This window comes from Leptopilina heterotoma, unplaced genomic scaffold (assembly GCF_015476425.1).
Source record: "Leptopilina heterotoma isolate Lh14 unplaced genomic scaffold, ASM1547642v1 Lhet_114, whole genome shotgun sequence".
Classification (NCBI taxonomy): domain Eukaryota; kingdom Metazoa; phylum Arthropoda; class Insecta; order Hymenoptera; family Figitidae; genus Leptopilina; species Leptopilina heterotoma.
In genome coordinates, this window is record NW_025110833.1 from 347,630 (window position 1) to 370,378 (window position 22,749).

At 23.1% G+C, this 22,749-nt stretch overlaps 1 protein-coding gene and 1 long non-coding RNA gene across 3 annotated transcripts in view; one reads left to right on the forward strand and one right to left on the reverse strand.

Annotated features, from left to right (window-relative positions):
- The window catches only part of LOC122506416 (BTB/POZ domain-containing protein kctd15), a 67,946-nt gene that overhangs the window by 20,391 nt on the left and 24,806 nt on the right, over positions 1–22,749 (reverse strand). The window lies entirely within an intron of this gene.
- The window catches only part of LOC122506436, a 68,330-nt gene that overhangs the window by 16,682 nt on the left and 28,899 nt on the right, over positions 1–22,749 (forward strand). The window contains exons 4-5 of the long non-coding RNA XR_006302005.1: positions 978–1,139; positions 22,522–22,657. This is a non-coding gene — a long non-coding RNA (uncharacterized LOC122506436). The remainder of the gene's footprint in view (positions 1–977; positions 1,140–22,521; positions 22,658–22,749) is intronic.

Genomic DNA, 22,749 nt, shown 5'->3' on the forward strand with positions numbered 1-22,749 from the left:
AAATTATGTAAATACAAAATAATTGAATTCATCAGAAGAATTTTATTATTTTTTGAAAATAATTGAATTCTTTGAATTGTTTTGACGAATATATTTGAAAATTGCATTGAAAGTAATTTAGTTTTAATTGAGAATTTTTAAAAATATTTTGAGAATAATTGAATTATTTTTAGAGAATTTAAAATTCTTGTTAAAAGTGAATTTTATGCATAATTTTTGAAAAAAAATTCTTTTGTGCTATTTTATTTAAATTGGATTAGAAATAATTTAATTCCTGCCTTAGTATTTATAAAAATACTAAAACTGTCTCCAAGAATTTATTAAAATTTTAGGAAATAATTGAATTTTTGCAAAGATTTGACTATTTAAAAAAATAATTGAATTGTTTAGAAGGATTTATTAAAATTTTAGAAAATAATTGAATTCTTTTGTGAAATTTTATTAAAATTTTGTTAAAAGTAATTGAATTTTTGCAAAAAATTGTTCTATTTATAAAAATAATTGAATTCTTCCGAAGAATGTTATTATTTATATAAAAATAATTGAATTCTTGTTAAGAATTTTATTGAAATTTTTGAAAATATAAACAATAAATTAATAATTAATTTTGTATTTAAAAAGTGAATTTTTAAAATTTTTATTATGAAAGTATTTAAAAATTTATATTTGAAAACATAAAATTTTGTAAGTTGCATAACAATAATAAATTGAATATCATGTTCCGCTTGTAACATTTGTTAGTAAAGTAATAAAAAGAATAAAAATAAAAGATAAATAATGAGAAATTTTAAAAATATATAAAAAAGAAGTATAGCAATAAATTGAATTAAAATGATGTAATTGGGATGGTTTTAACATTTTTGAGGTATAAACAGTTCTTATATTTGTAAAGAGTAGATAAAATACAAAGATCTTGTTTGCAATAAATTTTATTCTTTTTCAAGTTTCTTATGTTCCACTCTCATTTTGTGTTTCAGGTTTTTATGCTCAGTTTTTATACGAGCTGAACGAGTTTCCTTCGCGGTGGGTCAACTGACAGCAATTCACCTAATGACAGTTGGACAACTTGTAACTGTATATAATTACTCCAACTGTGTGAGATCTCATTCTCTAAATTCGCTAATGGCTGCATTTTCCAAGTGAGTTTTGTCTATATTCAATTTTCCAAGTGGGTAATTTTCAAGTAAGTGTCATTATAATTTGAATTCTCACAGCCAAATAGCAATTTTTTTGCTAGTAAATTTTTATTGATGCAACTAGAAATTTTTTTCTTGCTCTAAATTTTATTTGATGCAAATTGAAATTTTTGTTGTAAGTAAATTTTATTTATCAGTCATATTTTGATTTCTAAAGCATAAGAAAATTGTGAAATTTTCCAAAGGAGAAATTCGTAGAAATATATATAGAAAAGAAAGCGACTTTATTTTGAAGGCGGAATATTTTTTTTTCTTTTTTTTTTTTTTAATGGAATGTAAATCAGAATTATAGTATTCACGTGCGAGTGAAACGAGCTTATCAGTAAAGTTGTGGTTTGAGTTTTGAGCCGTCGGTTATTCCGCCCACGTGGGGATCTCACCGGTTTATAGTAGTATTTGTACCGTATATGCTTCGTACCTAAAGATATCGGCTTAAAGGCACACCCTATAACCTAAAGTTTCTTGTCCCGCAACCAAAGACGTTATAGGGTGTATAGTATATATGTATGTATGTATATCTGGGTTGGGTCCATTATTTCCAGTACTGAAGGACTGGTTTATTCCACCAGTTGGTGAATCGCCGCGGGAGACATTAAGTGCACACGCATACTGCGACTATATACTTGTCTTTCTTCTTTCATGCCCATTTTATGTCGCACGCACGCACATGAAATGTATCTGAACGCGCTGAGATATACTTGCAACAATTTAACGATGATACACCTCAAGCGCGCAAGAAACACGACAAATTAAGCCAACTTTTCGTGTAATTTATACCCGATGGAAATTTCCAATGAATTTATTCCTTAGGGCTACATTTTTTCATATTGATTCTTATCTTCTGCGATTTTTTTTTTGTAGAGAAATATTATTTTATTTGAAAGATTTTATTAAGTATTAACAGGGTTGCCACTAGTAGGGGAATTCAGGGAAAGTGGAATATTGGTCAGGGAAATCAGGGAAAAGTCAAGGATTTTTATTAAAAGTACTGGAAAAAATTTAATTTTTAGAATTCATAAGAAATGTCTGAATTTTTGGGTCTTTTTGTTTGCCTCATAAAACTATGTAATTACCACGAATTCTGATAGAAAACCTTCAATTTTTTCAATTTCTGACAGTAATGTCTCTTTAAATAACTACATTTTTGAAGAACTATCATCAAATTATTAATTATAAAATATTTCATAAATAATTTTACTTGAATGTTTTAAAATTAATTGAATTTTAAATTGCGTTTACAATTTTCATAAATAGATGAACTTGAAAAGGTTTCAATTTAAAATTTTATAAAATTTCAATTTTCTATGAATTTAATTAGAAATTTTAAAGAACTTAGATTTTTGACAAATTTTAATAATTCAAATTCTTCTGAAACTGGTTCAATTTTTTAATATATATTAAATTAATTATTCCTAAAAATAAATCTATTTGATAGAAGAAGATTAGTTAAACATATTAAATAAAATTAAAATTTTAAGAAGTTACAAATATTTGTAGAAATTCAATTAATTTCAAAAGTAATAAAATGTTTCGCAGAAATTCAATTATGTTTAAAAATTTTTCTAAATTCTCGACAAAATTTCAATTATTTTTAGAAATAATAAAATTCTTCTTCAAAATACAATTATTTTCAAAAATTTTAATAAAATTTTTTGAAAGAATTCAATTATTTTCGAAAATCTTCATAAATTTCTTCAAAAAAAATTCAAATATTTTTAGTACAATTTTATTTAATTATTTTTAATAATTTTCAAAGAATTTTTCCCAAAAATTCGAATTTTTTCATAAATAAAAAAATTTCTCTAAAGAATTAAATTATTGTTAAAAAATTTAACAGATTTCTTCGCTAAAATCCAATTATTTTCATAAATAATAAAATTTTTTGCAAGAATTCAATTATTTTCATAAATAGTAATATTTTTCATTAAAATTAAAATTAATTTCATAAATTGCCATCAAATTCTTCGCCAAAAATCAAATATTTTAATAAATAATAAATTCAATTATATTCAGAAATTTCAAAAAAATTCTTTGAAGAAATCAAATGTTTTCATAAATAATAAAATTCTTCGCAAGAATTCAATTATATTTAGAAATAATAAAATTCTTCGTGAAAATTCAATTATTTTCATAATTTTAAAAAAAATATTCCCATGAATTTAAATATTTTCATAAATAGTAAAATTTCTGTAAAGAACTCAATTATTTTTGAAGATTTAATAAAATTCTTCATAATTCAATTATTTTCAAAAATTTCAAGAAAATTTTTCAAGAAAATTCAATTATTTTCAAAAATATTAATAAATTTCTTTCAAAAGATTAAAATATTCTAATACAATTTTAATAAAATTCTTGTCAAAATTTCAACTATTTTCAATATTATTTCAATTATATTCAATTATTTATAAAATATTTTGATAAAATTCTACGCAAACATTTAATTCTTATCATAAATGATACTAATTTCACAGAAATTCAATTATTTACAAATTTTTTATAAATTTTTTCGCAATAATTCCATTATTTTCATAAATAATAAAATTTTTTACAGGGATTCAATTATTCTCATAAATAATAAAATTCTGTTAGGAATTCAATGATTTTCATAAATAATAAAACTCATCGCAGAATTTCTATTATTTTTAATACAATTTTAATCAAATTTCTCGAAAAATGTAATAATTCTTATAAATTTTTATAAAATTCATCGAAAAAATTCAGTTATTTAATTTGTTAAAATTTCTTATTCAATAGGTAAATTATTTATTTTTGTATTTACATAATTGAATTCTCGGAGAATTTTTCTAATAAAAATTGATTTAAAAAATGAATTTTAGTTAAAAGTTTGGATAATAATTGAATCTAAATTTTTTCATATTTTTAACTAACAATTCTGTAGAATTAATTTTTTTGCAAAAGTTAAAATTGAATTTTTTTGAGAATTATTTGAATTTTTTATTTTCTAATATATATTTAATTGAAGAATTTCTGAATAACAAATTACTTGTCTATTAAAATTCAGGGTGGCCACTTTTTTCATAAAAAAAAATTCACGGTCATTTCCCGGTCTATTCCCGGTCATAAATTATTTTTCCCGGTCATAAAAAATAACTCTAAAAATAAATTATTCCATGAAAGATTGAAAAAATTTTCTGATTTTTAGACAAAACTTTGACTTTTTCCCAAACCCTAAAAATATTTTAGTTTACTCTAAAAATAATTGAAACTTCAAAATATGTTTATAATACATTTTTTTAAATATCTTTAATACTAAAAATAATTTTGAACTTAAATAGATTTTTTTAAACAAATATTTAATTATCCATTATTTTTCCATATAGGTATTCAAATTTCAAACCTTTTAAATTTGAATAATTTTTAAGAATTGCTACTATAACTTATTAAAAATTATTTTCAAAATTTCAATTTATTTATTTTCTAGAAATTTTAACTAAAATATTTCTAAAATCCACTTGTTTACAAGACAATTTCATGAAATTTTGAATAATTTGAAATTTTTTCAATTAAATATTAGGTACATATTTAAAAACATAACTAATTTGAAAAAATGTGAATAAAAATATTTTTAAAAACTAACTTATTCAGAATTTTTAATTAAAATCTTTTAAAATTCAACTTTTCTAAAACTTCAATTTGAAACTTTTTAAAATTCAATCTATAATAATATTAATTTAACATTCTAAAATATAGAAAAATTTGCTTATTAATAATTATTGTAAAAAAACTAATTGATAATAATGCAAAATACGGTTTTTTAAAAATTTATTTTCTAAGAAAATAAATTTTATTTATTTTTATTAACTTTATTTATTATTTAAAAATTAATTTTTATAAATTTCGTATCACTTTTGTTCTAATTAGTTCAAATTTTTAATAATTCAAATTTGTTTTGTTATAATATTGGGGCCGTTCAAAAAATATGTAACGCTATTTTTCGGAAATTTGGACCCCCCCTCCCCCCATGTAACGCAATGTTATATACATTAGCGCCATTTTTTCTGCTGACCGTAACAAATAGCTTGACCTCCCCTCCCCCCTAAAGCGTTACGTATTTTTTGAACGGCCCCATTATTGCAAAAATATTTTTAAATTGATTTATTCTTCACTATTTTATAGGATGTGAAATTTTTTCTCTTTAAAATTTTTTTGACAAATTTAATTAAAATTATATTTTGTTTAATTATTGTTAGAAATGGAAAGAATTTAAAATTAAATTTAATATTTTCTTTTTCTAAAGTCTGTTACGTTGGACAACAAAATTCATAATTTTCTTATAAATTCTAGAAATTGAATATTTTTATAGTACTTTTCATAAAATTCCCTGACAAAATAAATAGATTTTTTAGAAGATTATTCAATCTTTTTTAATGAAATATAATTAATAAGTCCTAAAATAAATATTTCTATTTTTTCTCACAAAATAATGTGTGTTTTTAAAAAAAAATTTCCAAAATCCCGGTCAAGATCAAAATTCACTGTCATTTCCCGGTTTTTCCCGGTCCAAAAAAATTCCCTGTCATTTCCCGGTTTCCCGGTCCAGCGGCCACCCTGATTATTATCAAATGAATATTTACTTCAATCAAATAATTTTTATTTAAGTCAATTAAATTGTATTTAAAACAATAGTTTCAGTATTTGAAGAAAATATACCATTTCATTGATTTAAATAAAAATTAATTGATGCAGGTAAATATTTATTTAGTAATAAAGAAGAATTTAGTTATTTGAATAAAGTAAATTTTGTTTTCAGTGTTGTGATTAAAACAATATTGAAAATTGAAACATTATATTGTAATAAATTAGAAATCCATTAATTAAATGATAAATCCATTATGAATTTAAATATTGTGAAATTCAAATTTTTAGAAAAGAATTTTGATGATAAAGTAGCAAAATATTTGAAATATTTTTCAATAAAAAGCAAGAGAGAGAGAGAGAGAGAGAGAGAGAGAGAAATTCTTCTTGGAACAATGAATCAGTTTTGGTGTTTTTTTTTCCTTTTTGCCAAACGAGGAACCTTTTAATTTTCTGTATTATTTTTGGAGAAAGGATGCAGGAGGATGGGTGAAGATAAATAATTGACAAGCATGTTAAAGTGTTATATTATGAAAGAGGTCTATCCGCGTTTAGGCCCCATATTATGCTAAATTAAACATATCAGCTTGACTAACGTGTCGTTTAACGGATGTAAATTAGCATGATGTAAAGAAAAAAAAAACGAAGTTCTTATGAAAGTTAACTGTTTGACCTGAAGTGTTATTACAGACCATCTCAGACGAGACTAGGCCATGTTTATATATTCGCTTTCGAGCGTCCTTGGCAATATTCTGCTCTTCTCTTGACCGTTTCACGGCGCGCCATACTTCCGGGCTATTTAAATCAGTTTCTCATTTTCTTTCAAGGGGTATTTTTATTTGCGATTTTTTATTTTTGCTATTTATCAAAATATAAAGGGAAATTTGTTTTCACATATTATATAGAAAATTATTGGTTCAAAAACAGTTTATTTGATTTGAATAAAAATTGTTTGATTTAAATTTTTATTTGATAATAGACAAGTAATCGGTTATTTGAATCAAATGAATTTTGTTTTCAGTGTAAAGAATTTTTTTAAAGCCTAATTTTTTGTTTTTTTAAGAGTAAAATTAATTTATTTCGTATTAGATGAGAAATGCCGCAAAAAGTAGTTGAAAATCGCAATCAAAAAGTAGTCTTGACTTATTAGAGTTTAAGTGATTTATTACGTACCAAGTGATAATGAAACTTGTAAAAGGTTTTCTAAATTTAGTGAAAGTTTAGTCTTTTTGAAAAATATCATCTTGTTTCTTATTTAAGAATGTATTTCTCGTATTTTACTACATTATGTTCTATTCTTTAAAAAAATCTGTTATAAATTTTATATTAAAATCTCAAATTTAAGTGAATAAATATTAACAATTAAAAAATAAACAATTAAAATAATTTTGAAAATAGTAATAGTAAAGAATCTCAATTATTAGATAAATTAATTTAAATTTATGTGAAAATGACTAAAATTTTTTGTAATTAATTCAAAACTGAAAAAAATGTATCTATTTTCATTCAAATAACCGAATTCTTGTCTATTATCAAATAAATATTTACTTGAATCAAATAATTTTTATATAAATCAAATAAATTGAGCCAGACAATATTTTACTAACAATTAGTTATTTTTAATTAATTCTGATTTAATTTCCGTAAAGTTTTGAATTCTCAAACAAACGAAATATTTTTTTCTGTTTAATTCTTTATTAAATATATAAATTTTAAATATATTTTTTTTATTTTTAAGTTTTAATAAAATTTAGTCATTTAATTTTTAATCGATTTCAAATTTAATTAATTCCAATTTGAAATTATTTAAATTCCAATATTTTTAATAATTTTATTTGATGCAAATTTAATCCTCCATTGACAAAAAATTATTATTGTTTCAAATGAACGATTACTTTTCTATTATTAAATAAACATTTATTTGCATCAAATAATTTTGATTTGAGACAATTAAATATTTGCTTTAAATAATTTTTTTTAAGGCAATTAAATATTTGCTTCAAATAATTTTTTTTTGAGGCAATTAAATATTTGCTTCAAATAATTTTTTTTGAGGCAATTAAATATTTGCTTGAAATACTAAAATTAATGGTTTAAATCGTTTAAATACAATTTAACTGACTTAGATAAAAATTAATAAATAAAAATTTTGTTGAATTGAATATTTATTAGATAATAGGCAACTAGACGGTTATTGGAACCGAATAATTTTTTTCAGTTTCCAAAATTTAAAATTATGGAAATTTTTATTTATTTAAAGAATCATTTATTCGAATATTAAATTATCTAAAGTTTGTAATATTTAAGTTTTGCACTGAAAAAAACTTTATTTGATTTAAAATAAAATATTACTTGTCTTATTATCAAATGGATATTTACTTAAGTCGAGTAATATTTATTTAAAGCAATTAATTTGTATTTTAACATAATTTCAGTATTTGAAGCAAATACTTGAATGAAAGCTAAATTAAATAAAAAATGTTTGATTCAAGGAAATATTTATTTGATAACAAGCAAGTAATGAGTTATTTGAATCAAATAAATTTTTTTCAGTGAGTTTTAAAATTCAAGAAATGAAAGAAGAAATAAAAATATCGTTTGAACGTTCGAAAGTTTAGGGACATCAGCATTAGAGAGCAAGGGATTGAGACAATATTTTCAAATTAGAAAATAAATATCCATTTTGAAAATGAGAAAACAATTTCGAAAATAGAATGTGATGTAGGTGATGAAAATAAAGAGAGTAGTAAAGATGCGGCCCTGCTGTGTCCCCGAGGGCAAAATGAACCCGTCATGTCCAATGGCTTCGGGGGCCAGTTGTATGGTTGTAGATATACATTTATACACCATGGGCTCAAGTATAAGTCTATATTCGAGTGTATAAGTTTACATGTGCATTGATGAATATATATATGTATATTTACTCCAGCCAAGTCGCATTCCACTCGGATCCACGTATGGGATATATGATTGTTGAGGACACTTTTGCCTTCGGGCCACTCCCGCATACGAATGCAAATTCGAAAATGCCTCATTTTCTTTCGCGTATTATACTCGTTTATTCAAATGTACACGCAGGCGCTAAATACCATATATATTTGTATTCATAAATGCCAAAGGTCAGACTAGCGAAACGTCAATTCTTTTTTGTCCATTATAATCCCATGCTTTGTATTTCAAAATTTACTGTCTGACGTGATAATTTATACTTATTATAACTGAAATGTGAATTCAAATCAGTCGAATGTTGTATTCAGAATCAGTTAACTCTCCATTCAATTATTATTTATGAGTCACTTTCACTCGGCTGTCGATAGGTATTTATATTTTAGCAAGTTTTCACAGATTTCGTTTTCGTTCATTTTTTTTGTGTCAATTCATTTCCGAAATTTGCCATTTGTTCGGAGGATTTAAATTTCGTTTCTTTTGTTTTGGTTCGAAATTAATGTCGCAATAGGGGAAAAGTTGAGGAGAAAAATTGATGAATAATTTCCTGTAAACAGAGGGAAAAAAAATAATTAATCGAAATTTTACAATTTTACTCAGAGCCAACTAGACTCTTTATTTGTTTCAAATAAATTTTTGTTGGTTTAAATGGAATTTTATTTGGTTCAAATAAAAATTTTATTTAAATCATATTGTAAAATTTCTATTTAGAACAAATAAATTATCTAGTTGTCTCTGAGACAAATATACTTTTATTTGACTCGAATAAATTATAATTAAATCAAAATTATATTTGATTTAAATAAGATTTTTCTCTGGGTGCAATTATTACAATGAAATAGTTTTTGTTTATTAAACAGTCGTTTATTTGAACCAAATAAATTTTTGTCCGTGTATTTTATTTGTTTCAATAAAAATGTTTTGCTGATTCGAATAAAAATTAGATTCATTGCAATAAATGCTTAAAATTCTATTAGTTACTCGAACGAAAATTTTCATCTAAGTAATAAAAATTTATTTGCCAAAAATATGATTTTTTTTCAAAGAAAAAAATGTTTTTTGAATCAAATACAATTATTTTCATAGAAAAAAAGTTAAAATTTGAAACAAAAGCAAATTTTCGAAATCAACAAAAATTTATCGGAAACAAATTTCTTTCTGAGAAAAAAATTTATTTGAAATCAACACAAAATTTTTTGAAATAAATACTATTTTTTTTAAAGAGAAAAGTCTATTTGAAGCAAACATTTTTTTGCCGTGAAAGAAATTCAATTTTTTTCGAAAGCAACAAAAATTTATTGAAGACAAACAAAATTTTATTGAAGTAAATAAAATTTGCTTGAAACAAATACAATTTTTTTCAAAGAAAATCATTTATTTGAAACAAGTACAATTTTTTTCAAAGAGAAACATTTATTTTAAACAAGTACAATTTTTTCGAAAGGAAAAATTTATTCGAAACAGACAAAAAATTTTTTTTTTTTTTGAATTGAATAATTTTTGTTTAAATTTAACAAATTGTATTTGAAGCAAATAAATTACATTTTAACCAATAATTTTAGTATTTGAAGCAAATACGATTTAATGAAATGAAATTAATAAATTTATGTCGTAAAATTATTTATTTGATAATAAACAATTGTTTATTTAAATCAAATAAATATTTCTTAGTATATTTTATTTGTCGCAGTAAAAAATTGTTGTCGATTGAAATCAAAATTATGATCCTAAAGATTTGAACATTCGAATAAACGATGACAAATTTTTTCTTTTTTGAAATTGTATTTTTTACAAAAAAAAGTATTTTGTATATTCAGATAATTAATTTTTAACTATATAAATGTTTAAATATAATTATTTTTTATTTTTGAATAGCATTTTAAAAAAATACTTAAGCGGAAAAAAATTTCAATCATTTGAACGTTCAAAACTTGAGGAAAATTCAAAATTTGTTTCATTGCAATAAATACTTAAAATTATATTAATTGCCCGAAAGAAAATTTCCATCTATAAAGTTGTTTGTAGAAAAAAATTATTATTTGCTTAAAAAAAATAATAAATAGGCAAAATTTGCTTAAGCGAATAATAATTTTGGTACAGATTCTGTTTTATGATCAGTTTCGTTTGATCTACTTTAAGATAAACTTGACTATGATCATCTTTAATAAAACTTTTTTAATGTCAACTATAATTTGACAGTAAATCAAAAATCTGATGGTTATTAAGTTTCTTGTAATTTTATGTTTAAACTTGAAATAGTTAAACAACTATGAAATCACCACTTTTGAAAATTCTCTTCTAATTAGATGAACTAGATAAAAGTTAATAATGAAATCGTCAAGAAAATTGTGTTTCTTACGGTAAATTATAATAAACTCGACTTTGATGATTAAGTGTATAACAGTAAATTTTGAAGTGCATAGAAGACTGATAAATCGGTGTCATAATGAGTGTAATTCGTTAAACAATCAATTGACAATCAGACACGGTTCATACCGTTATATTTCAATTGATATTTTTCCTCTCCATTAGTTTATTATTCGAATTTCTCATTTTATCCTGAAAGAAAAAATTAAATTGTAGTTTTTATTTTAGAAAAATATATTAGAATTGTGTTAAATAAATTAAATTAAATTATACACTGAAAAAATAATTTATTTGGTTCAAATAAACGATTATTTCTTTATGAAAATATTTACTTGAATCTAATAATTTTTATTTTAATCAAAGAAACTGGTATTTGAATCAAATATATTTTTTTTCAGTGCATGGTTACTATCTTGAAGAGGTGAGAAAAATTTTGCGGAAGTCCTTGTCGTTGCATTTCTCTCTAAAGGCAATTGAATTGAATGGGTCTATAGCCAAGAGTACCGAGTCATTGGTTCTGATGGACGACGGCTACAGAAGCCTCATTAAGTCTCTGTATTATAAGTTTTCTCGATTGCAATCTCCTTGTTATAGTATAGGCACTGTACTTCCCCCTTTCACGCACTTTTTTATTTCTGAAAAAAATATCTCACTCGGGTGGGAATTTTTCATTTTTTTTTTTGTTTGAAAAAAAATCAAATGAATTTTATATATATATTTATTCTCATCATTAGTTTTTAATGACGCTGCTCTTGATTGTAGAAATCCGAGAATTAAATTATATGGTAGATGAATTTTATTGTAGGAAATATTTTCCAGTTGAAAACTTTGTGGAGTAATAATATTAATTTTGTTTTGAAATTGGTCTTTTTTAGAAAGGAAAAATTATTTGTCGTCTGTGCAGAGCTCGAAGCAGTGAAAGTATTTAAAAATGCGGACTTTACGGACCAAAAATGAAAAAAACTGACTATTTACGGACAAAAATATAACTAGTCCGAGTCAAATAAGAGAACATTTTACTTAAAACTATAAATTAAATTTTTCATAAATATAAAACAAGAAGCTATCGATAATTCCGAGTCTTCGACTCAGAGTGATCGATTTCTTAATGTTTTATAATAATTAAAGATGACCGAGTGATAAAATCATTATCGATTCAATTATTATTTTCGAGAATTTTTAACTAAAATTCTAATTCTTCTTTAAATCGATTATTTTGAATAATTTTCGAAAAAGTTCTTTGACAATTTTCAAATCCATTTGTTTACAATATTCAATTTTACGAAATTTCAATAATTCAAGTAAATATTCATTTGATAATAGACAAGTAATTTGTTATTCAGAAATTCTTCAATTAAATATATATTAAAAAATAAAAAATTCAAATAATTCTATAAAAAATTCAATTAAACTTTTGCAAAAAAATAATTTCTACAGAATTGTTAGTTAAAAATATGAAAAATTCAGATTTTCAAAGATTTTAATTTGAAACTATTTAAAAAGTCAATTATTTATAAAAATTCAGGCCATAATGCATTTAATATTCAATTATTATCTAAACTTTTAACTGAAATTTATTTTTAAATCCATTTTTATTAAAAAAAACTCGGAGAATTCAATTTTTTAAATACAAAAATAAATAATTTATTGAATAACAGATTTTAACAAATTTTTAAATAATTGAATTCTTTCGACGAATTTTAATAAAATTTATAAGAATAATTACATTTTTCGAGAAATTCGATTAAAATTGTATTAAAAATAACAGAAATTCTGCGATGAGTTTTACTATTTATGAAAATAATTGAATTCCAAAAAAGAATTTTATTATTTATGAGAATAATTGAATCCCTGTAAAAAATTTTATTAAATATTTAAAAAAATAATGGAATTATTGCGAAGAAATTTATAAAAAATTTGTAAGTAATTGAAATTCTGTGAAATTATTTTTATTTATGATAAGAATTAAATGTTTGCGTACAATTTTATCAAAATATTTTATAAATAATTGAATCCTTTGGGGAATTTTATTAAAATAGTGCAGAAATTAAAAATCATTGAATCGAGGAAAATTTTCGAAAATAATTGAAATTTTGTCAAGAATTTTATTAAAATTGTATTAGAATATTTGATTTTTTTGGAAGAAAATTAATATTTTTGAAAATACAGTCAACTCTCGATAAGACAAACTCGAAGGGAGACCGAAAAACTTTGAGTTATCAAATGTTAATAATGCTTATAAGGAATAAACGGGACCCAAGAATTACTTTGACTTACCGAAAAATTTGAGTTATCGCGCTTTGTCTTATCGAGAGTTGACTGTAAGTGAATTTTCTTGAAAAATTTTATTGAAATTTTTGAAAATAATTGAATTATGAAGAATTTTATTAAATCTTCAAAAATAATTGAATTCTTTACAGAAATTTTACTATTTATGAAAATATTTAAATTCATGGGAATATTTTTTTTTTATTTATGAAAATAATTGAATTTTCACGAAGAATATTATTATTTCTAAATATAATTGAATTAAATTATTTAAATACAAAAATAATTTATTGAATAATTGAATGTTTCTTAAAATTTAATTCACATAAAGAATTTTATTAACAAATTTTTAAATAATTAAATTCTTTCGACGAATTTTTATGAAATTTTTAAGAATAATTACATTTTTCGAGAAATTTGATTAAAATTGTATTAAAAATAATTGAAATTCTGTGATGAGTTTTATTATTTGTGAAAAGAATTGAATCCGTAAGAAGAATTATATTATTTTTGAACAATATTTAATTTTTGCGAAGAACATTATTATTCTTGAAAATAATTGAATTTCTGCAATAATTTGTAATTTTTCCAAAATTAAATTTTTTTTCGTGTTTGTTTCTTCTATAAATGCATTATTTTTAATAATTTTTGAAAACGTTCTTTGAGAATTTTCAAATTCATTTGTTTGCAATTCAATTTTATGAAATTTCAATTATTCGGAAATTCTTCAATTAAAAGAAAATAAAAACTTCAAATAATATAAAAAAAATAATTAGTGAAAAATTTAGATTTTTAAAGATTTTGATTTGAAACCTTTTAAAAATTGGATTATTTCTAAAAATTCACGTTCTAATGCTTTAAATATTCAATTATTATCTAAAATTTTGATTGAAATTCATTTTTAAATCCATTTTTATTAGAAAATTCTACGAGACTTCAATTATTTAAATACAAAAATAATTTATTGAATAATTGAATGTTTCTTAAAATTCAATTCCCATAAAGAATTTTATTAACAAATTTTTAAATAATTAAATTCTTTCGACGAATTTTAATAAAATTTATAAGACTAATTACATTTTTCGAGGAATTCGAATAAAATTGATTTTAAAATAATTGAAATTCTGCAATGAGTTTTATTATTTATGAAAATAATTGAATTTCTGAAAAAAATTTTATTATTTACGAAAGTAATTGAATACATGTAAAATTTTTTATTATTTATGAAAATAATTGAATGATTGCGAAGAAATTTATAAAAAATTTGTAAATAATTGAATTCCTGTGAAATTTGTATTATTTTTATGAAAATAATTAAAGGTTTGCGTTCGAGCTCTGTTTGTGGTGTAAAAATAGGAAAATTGAGGGAGGTAGGTTAAGAGTGTTGTAAAATAGAGCGGTATTTTCTTTCATGATAGGGAAATAGTTGTGAACATGGAGAATATTGTTTAGTGTAAATGTGTGAATATATGGTACAAAGCCACCAATCAAGTGAAATTGTACTTTGCCTTGTAGCTTTTCTTCACTTCTTCTTCTTATTTTCCTCTTTCCTCACTTCGTCTTTGATTTCAAGTCCAGTCTTCTCAACGCTAATCCGTCACGTCTCTTGTATGTATATATATACACGATTTGCTCTCAATGCTCAAAGCGCTCTCGTACACATATATATTTTAATGTTCATCTAAAAGTCGATCCAAGTGAGAGAAGGTAATGATTGCTCTCTTTCTCTCTCTCTACTTCTCTGCATTTCTCAAGTACATCATAAAACAGTGTTACAGATTGAAATACGTCTAGTGCCCATATAAGACCATGTATTTTTCCCCATTAAGTGATAAATGATCTCCTTTCTCACTGTGTTTAATAGCAGAAAGTTAAATTGAAACTTGACATTCAAATAAATTACACAGTTTGATGTTTCCATTGACTGTCTATTGATTTTCCTGCAGATTTTTAAACGTCTATTTTTTATTTATTATTAAATTTTTTTTATTATAAATAATAAATAAGTTATTATCCAACTGCGTGATAAACAGCTCTCTAAATTTCTTGCAGTGATTTTTTTTTCTTCTAAGAGTGAAAATTGTGCCACTTGTTTTCATTTGATACACTGGTTAAATATAAAAAAATGCAGAATTCATAACTATATAACTATAGAACATTTTTAAACTAGCTCGAGTATTATTTATCAATAATTATTGTTGATTATTTATCTTTTTTGATAATTTGCTACTTTTGACACTTTAACAACAAAGCAGGACATTTAAACTCAGGGTTCGGAAGGCACACTTTACATACTATAAAGGTCCGTTCATTGTTTGCAACTTCCGGAATAAAGGAGTGGGAGACAGTGAATAGTTTAGTTATTTTCCACAACCCCACCCTGCTTTTTATTGTTTGCAAATTTGCTGTCACATTCATTTCTACTGTGTTAAATTTGTCGCAATTTGTTTAACAAAAAGCAAAAATTGTTATTCAATAAATGTAGAAAATAGTTTTTTGATTACTATGATTCGTTTTCATCAAATAGATAAGATTATTACATTTATTAATCAGTACTTAACATTTAATATGGTCAGAAATATTGACAGTTTTTCACTCTCGAATTTTTTCGTATTTTCTACTTGGGATGTAAAAAAGGTAAAAAATATCTATACTATAGTATTTTGAGAAGAATTTTTTTGTAGAATTTCTAATATTTATCACTATTGTGTTTATTTTGATCAACTTGTAACCTAACGTTGTTGTTCAATGTGGGACATAAATTCATTTTTACTATTAGATAATTAAACGGTAAATGTCATTTTTTAAATTGATTTTTCGTTTTAAAAAAGTAAATTTCGAATAAAATATATATTTAGATTTTAGAATCAGTTAAATTTGTGAAAAACTGAAAAGAATTGCAATTAAAAAGCAATTGCAATTAAGAAAATGTGAATGTCCCTTTAAGTAGTGTGAAGTGCCAACCCTGTCTACACCGCATCATTTTCGCTGCGACCCAACCTTGCATTCCATCATTCAAGATGGCCGACAAAGCTGGAATTCTTGTCTCTTGTCTCTCCATCTTTTCTTTGTTTTAAATGTTAAAATATCAATTTAAAGTCATTCAAAAAGTGATTATTCTGAGTAAAAACTATCACGAGTGTTGATTATAATGTAGATGTCAAAGATTATCGAGGATTAAAATCTTTATTCTGATGTGAGCAATGTAAGGTGTTTTCGACAAGGTGAGCAATATTCTCAAATTTTGTCAAATTATCTGTTTAATATGTGAGAAATGGGAATATTATTTGTTTTGGTAAACATATTTTTCTAAATTGACTAATATTTTTAGTAATTGTATCTTTTTTTTTGATGAATTTGATAATTGTCATGATTACCATTTTGCTCATTGTCCGCCATAAACCCATTGACAATATTCGACAATTGAACAAAACGTTTTCTTTATACTTTGATGTATTGATTTTCTGCTTCGAAATAGAAAAAATATTTATGAAAATAATATCTCAGGAGTGATAAATTTATAGAAAAGTAAAAATAAAAGAATTTCCATTTGCATTTCCCTAGTAATGTGAATATAGCGTTAATTGTCCAGCGTGAAGTGATACCCCAACCCTGTTTTCCGTTCTCAGGGCCTCCTTTGCGACTCAACCTTGTATTTCATTATTCAAGATGGTCGCAATTGTTGACAGGTTGTTCTTTCCTATGTTTACATTTGTAAAAATAACAATCGAATTTTAACAAAGATGTGAAAATTCTGGGCGAAAACTATTTTTCGTCAATTATAAATACAGTAAATATTGCTTGTAGTTGAGATGGCGAAAATTTGTGGAGATTAAAATCTTTTTACTTTTGATATCTAAAGATGTTATATTTTCAAAAAGGTTAGTTTTTCCCAATTTGTAAAATAGTTTTGATGTATAATTAAATAATTAGAATTTAAATAATTTTCCTAAATTTGTAAATGACTTTTTTATTAAACTTTGAGGTTAACTTTTAATGTCTAGTGAAAATGTCTAAATTTCTTTTATTTTTCCTGAAATAAATTTTCTGTTAACATTTTTTATAATATATTCATGAAAATTAACTCCAAATTTTTCTTTTTTTTTCGAGAACTACATTTTTTATTTACATTATTGATAAAATGTTCATGAAAATTAACTGTAAATTTTTCAATTATTTTTCTGTTTTTAGAAAATTTTCTATTTACTTGATTGGCAAAATATTTATTAAAATTAACTCCAAGTTTCTCTTTTATTGTTCTTGAACCAAATGAAATGAAAATTCACTCCCAATAAATTTGTAGAGAGTTATTTTTCAATTTATTCTTCTATCCGAATAACAACTTTTTACATTTTATTTTGTTGACATTTTATCTTTATCTCCAATTTATTTATTTTAATATTTATTTTATTTTTAATTCATAATAAAATTTATTAATTTAATAATATAATTTTTAATCGACTTTAAATTTAATTCATTCAAATTTTAAATTATTTAAATTCTAATATTTTTAATAACGGTGATGCAAATTTAATCGTCCATTGAAAAAAAATATTTGATTCAAATAAACGATTACTTGTCTATTATTAAATAAATATTTATTTGCATCAAATAATTTTTAATTGAGGCAATTAAATGATATTTGTTTTAAATACTGAAATTAATGTTTAAAATCGTTTAAATACAATTTAATGGACCTAAATAAAAATTATTTGATTGAACTGAATATTTTTTAGATAATAGACAACTAGACGGTTATTTGAACCGAATAGTTTTTTTTACAGTTTCCGAAAATTAAAATATCAAATGGATATTTACTTGAGTCAAATAATTTTTTTTCATTTTTTTTATTATTTGTAACAAAATTACAATTATCTGGATACTAATTCGCAACTTTAGCTCTGAAAAAAATTTTTTTGATATAAATAACAGATTAGTTGTCTATATTATCAAATAAATATTTACTTGAGTCAATTAATTTTTATTTAAGCCAAATAAATTGTGTTTGAAACAATAATTTCAGTATTTGGATTAAATAATATTTAATTATGTTAATTAAAATTTAGTTGATTCAAGTAATTATTTATTGATAATACACAATTAATTGATTATTTGAATCAAATAATTTTTTTTCTATTTAAAAAAGAGGTTTCTTGTTGTTTTTTTTTATATAAAAAAAATGAAAGCATTTTGCTTGGTATCTATTTCTATAGTCATCAATTTATCGCTTAAAGCCTACGCAACTTGTTGAATACCGGCGAAAAGAGACGAAGTGGGTTTAATGGATGGGAATTTTGTGTATGTAAAGGGCATGTGGAAAAGGGTAGGTGTCAGGAAAGCATAGTAAAGGTGGAGGGAAAGAGAGAGAAAGAGAGAAAGATGAATGCGTCGTTTTGGTCTTTGGATTGTTGAAGCGCGTGCCAACCGGTTCGGCTTGCGCTCGCATCAACTACCAACTCGACTGGCATTTTACGTAGGTAGCCTCAATTTATTGATGCTCTGGCCTCGAAGCTAATCTATAATATATCTTTACCTTCGAAGCACAGAAGCCAATCTTAAAATTTAAATTCAAAGATAACATTTTATTACTTCATATTTTATTGTTTTCCAAGAAAAACTATTTATACGCACTCTTATATTGATAGTTGAAGTAGACAAAAAAAAATTTACAGGGAGAAAAATGTGTTACTCTCTTTCCGGGTACAAGATTAAATGTAGTTTGTTTAATCTAAATGCATATTTCAGGCCTCGCACTCATCTATTAAAACCTACTATTTACTACTTTTTTTTATGATTTTCTACTATTTGGATACTTTTTTTTTTGGTTATTACACTAAAAGCTGCTTTTTTCCATGTTTGAGAATTTACACTACTTTAAACTTATTAACAGTTGAAATAAAAAAATTATTTTAAAAAATTTTAATAAAGTTATTGGAAAAAATTCAAAAAAATTTAATAAAATTCTTTAAAACTATTTAATTATTTTCATAAATTCGTAATTCATTATTTCGTAATTCAATGATTTTTAATATCTATTATTTTAAAAAGAAATTTCCCAAAAGAATTGAATAATTTAAAAAAAATGTTTATAAAATTCTTCGCAATCATTCAATTATTTTTATAAATATTAAAACTCATAGCAGGATTTCAATTATTTTTAATAAAATTTTAAATGAATTCGGTGAAAAATGCAATTATTTAAAATGATTTTGATATACATAATTTGTTTATTAGAATTTAATCATCATTTTCAATTTCATTTTTAGTTATATTTCTGGAAAGAATTTTATTATTTTAAAATATTTTAATGAAATTCTGCGAAAAAATTCAATTATCTTCACGGATAATAGAATTATTTGCAGAAATTCAATTATTTTTTAAAAATTTTAATAAAATTCTTTGCAAAAATTCAATTATTTTCATAAATAATAAAATTCATCGCAGGAATTCAATTATTTAAAAAAAATTTAATATTAATCTTTGTAAGAATTCAATTATTTTTAATAGAATTTTAAATGAATTGTGCGAAAAATGCAACTATTCTTAACAATTTTAATGAAATTCTTTATAATAATTGAATGGTTTTCAATATAATTTTAATAAAATTTTTTAAACGAATTCAATTATTTTTATAAACAATATACAATTTTCAAAGAAATTCAATTATTTAAAACACAATTTTCATAAAACTTTTGGAAAACAATCATTTCTTTAAAAAGATCGTTTTAAAATTCTTCTCAAGAATGCAATTATTTTAAAAACTTTATTAAATTAAGATGACAAAAATTAAATTATTTTCATAAATAATAAAACTCGTCGCAGGATTTCAATTATTTTTAATATAACTTCATAATTCCTCTGAAAACTCAATTATTCTTAAAAATTTAAATAAAATTCTTCGGAAAAAATTCAATTATTTAAAAAAATTTGATATAATTGGTTTCTTAGAGTGCGAGTGTAATAATTATTTTCAATTCATTTTCAATTACATTTCTTGAATGATTTTAATTATCATCAAAAATTTTAATGTAATTCTTCGTAAAAATTTAATTATTTTATAAAATGTTGATAAAGTTCTTTATAAGAGTTGAAATTTAAGAAATATTCAATTATTCAATAAATTATTTATTTATTTTTGTATTTAAATAATTGAATTCTCGAAGAATTTTCGAATAAGAATTGATTTATTTGATTTAAATAATCATTTTACAGTTTTCTTAAGAATATGAAATTGAGACAAAAAACGAATCAAAACGTTGCTTCGCAACACTTTTAATTAATCGGTTATTTGAATCAAATAAATTTTTTTTTCAGTGTAGGAAAACTTTGACGTGAAAAACAAATTTTGCTTTACCTGTAAAGTTGTTATAAATGAATAAAAATTAATAGAAACGAAGAATGCGTTGTAGGTATTGAAGAGTGTTGTAAAGATTGTAGATGAAATAGAGATGAAAGTGGGTTAATGAAAGATCTTTACCATCTCTCTTTCTCATTGAGGGAAACAGAATTAAGAAATTCTTTATAATCGTATAAACACACACCTCTCTGGCGGGATGATTTATTGACATGCTCCAGTGATTTTCGAGTGAGGTGTGCGGGAATTGCGATAGTCGACTCAATTTTCAAGGCACTTTGTTGGTGCTTTATTGGCGAAAGTGAGTTGTTGCGGATACGAGCGTGAGGGCGATTTTAGCACTGATCCTCTTATATATACGTATATATACATATTATTTATATATACGTACGTATGTATGTTTTCTGAATTCCAGACTTTTGATCTTTACATATTTTTCTTAGTAGTTTCTCTTGGTTTTGCTTTTACATGTAACAGAAATTCGATATGACATGCGCTACACTGGAAAGCTGCAATTAAATGTGTGTGAAAATCACACGATATCTCGTGTTTCCGCACATTTCTATAAAAATTATTTTGAAATTGAAAACACTTGTGGCACTTTCAATATTTCTGTACATAATAGAGTGGAACAAAAAATTTATTTGGTTTAAATAAACGATTAATTATATATTATATAGAGAAAATATTATTTAAACCAAATATATTTTATTTGACTTAAATAAACGTATATTTTTCTCAGAACCAACTAGACTTTTTATTTGTTTCGAATAAAATTTTTATTCGATATAAATAAAACATATATTTGAGCCAAATAAAATTTTATTTAAATCACATAAAATTTATTTAAAACAAATAAAATTTTATTTAAATCAAATAAAATTTATTTGAAACAAATAAAAAGTCTAGTTGGTTCTGAGCCAAATATGCCATTTCTCTGGGTTTAATACAGAAAAAAATATTAATTATGAATAAACGACACAAAGAAATAAAAAAAAATTTTTTTTTGTTTTTCTTGTTTTAAGCCAAAAGAAGACGAATATTTATCGAAATTAAAGTGCTTACAAAATAATAATATAATATAATAAAAAATATATATAATATTATATTTATAGTATTAAAATTATAAGTATAACTTGACAACTTTGATTTATCGAAATTGGGTAATATGAAGATGAAAATGCTTCAAAACTTGTTGCAAGTAGTAAGAGGCATTTATAGTCAGACGTAGACTTGAAACTGACTGAAGTTGTTTCTCAGTGGGATTTAAAAATGTAAATGGAAACTAATAATTAATATCTAAATGTTCGAATTTAGAAATCTCTAAATTGTTATTTTAACTCTCAGTTATAATTGAATAATTAAATTTACAATTACGAAATAACGATATGCAAGATGTAATTAAAGTTAATCATACATAATAGATCGTTATATTTTATGATGCAATGAATTGGTACAAGAAAATAGGTTCTTAGAGTAAGAGAAAATTGTACTCTAAATTTAAGAGTAGGAAAAATTTTAAAAAAATCGAATTAATTAGTTTTTTTTAAAAACGACTTAGTAATAAAAAAAAGTCTCGTTGAGAAATTTTGCTCTTGTCTAGTCTTATAAAATGTTGACCATAATACGATGAAGAATGAGAATTTTTATTATAATGACAACTATTAGAGAAAAGAGAGATCTGATAATTCGATAATTTAATAATATGTCAATAATATGAATGTATATGGACTTATTTTTTATTGTAATTTTTTTTTTTTTTTGAAGCTAATAAATAATCATTATGTGTTCCAGTTTCGTGATATGATTACATCCTGGAAACACCTTGCCCAAGGCGAACTAGAACCAGCCATTATAGGCGGATGACCTGTGGGTTTAGAAACTCTACTATCAGTGCAATGCGTGTACATTTTCTCGTTCCAGGCGTGTGGTAAGTTTATTTTCACTCATAAGTAGTTATTCATACCAATACGAATAGATTGTTGCGGCTTGGGCGTAAATCTCTTTATAGTTATATTGTAA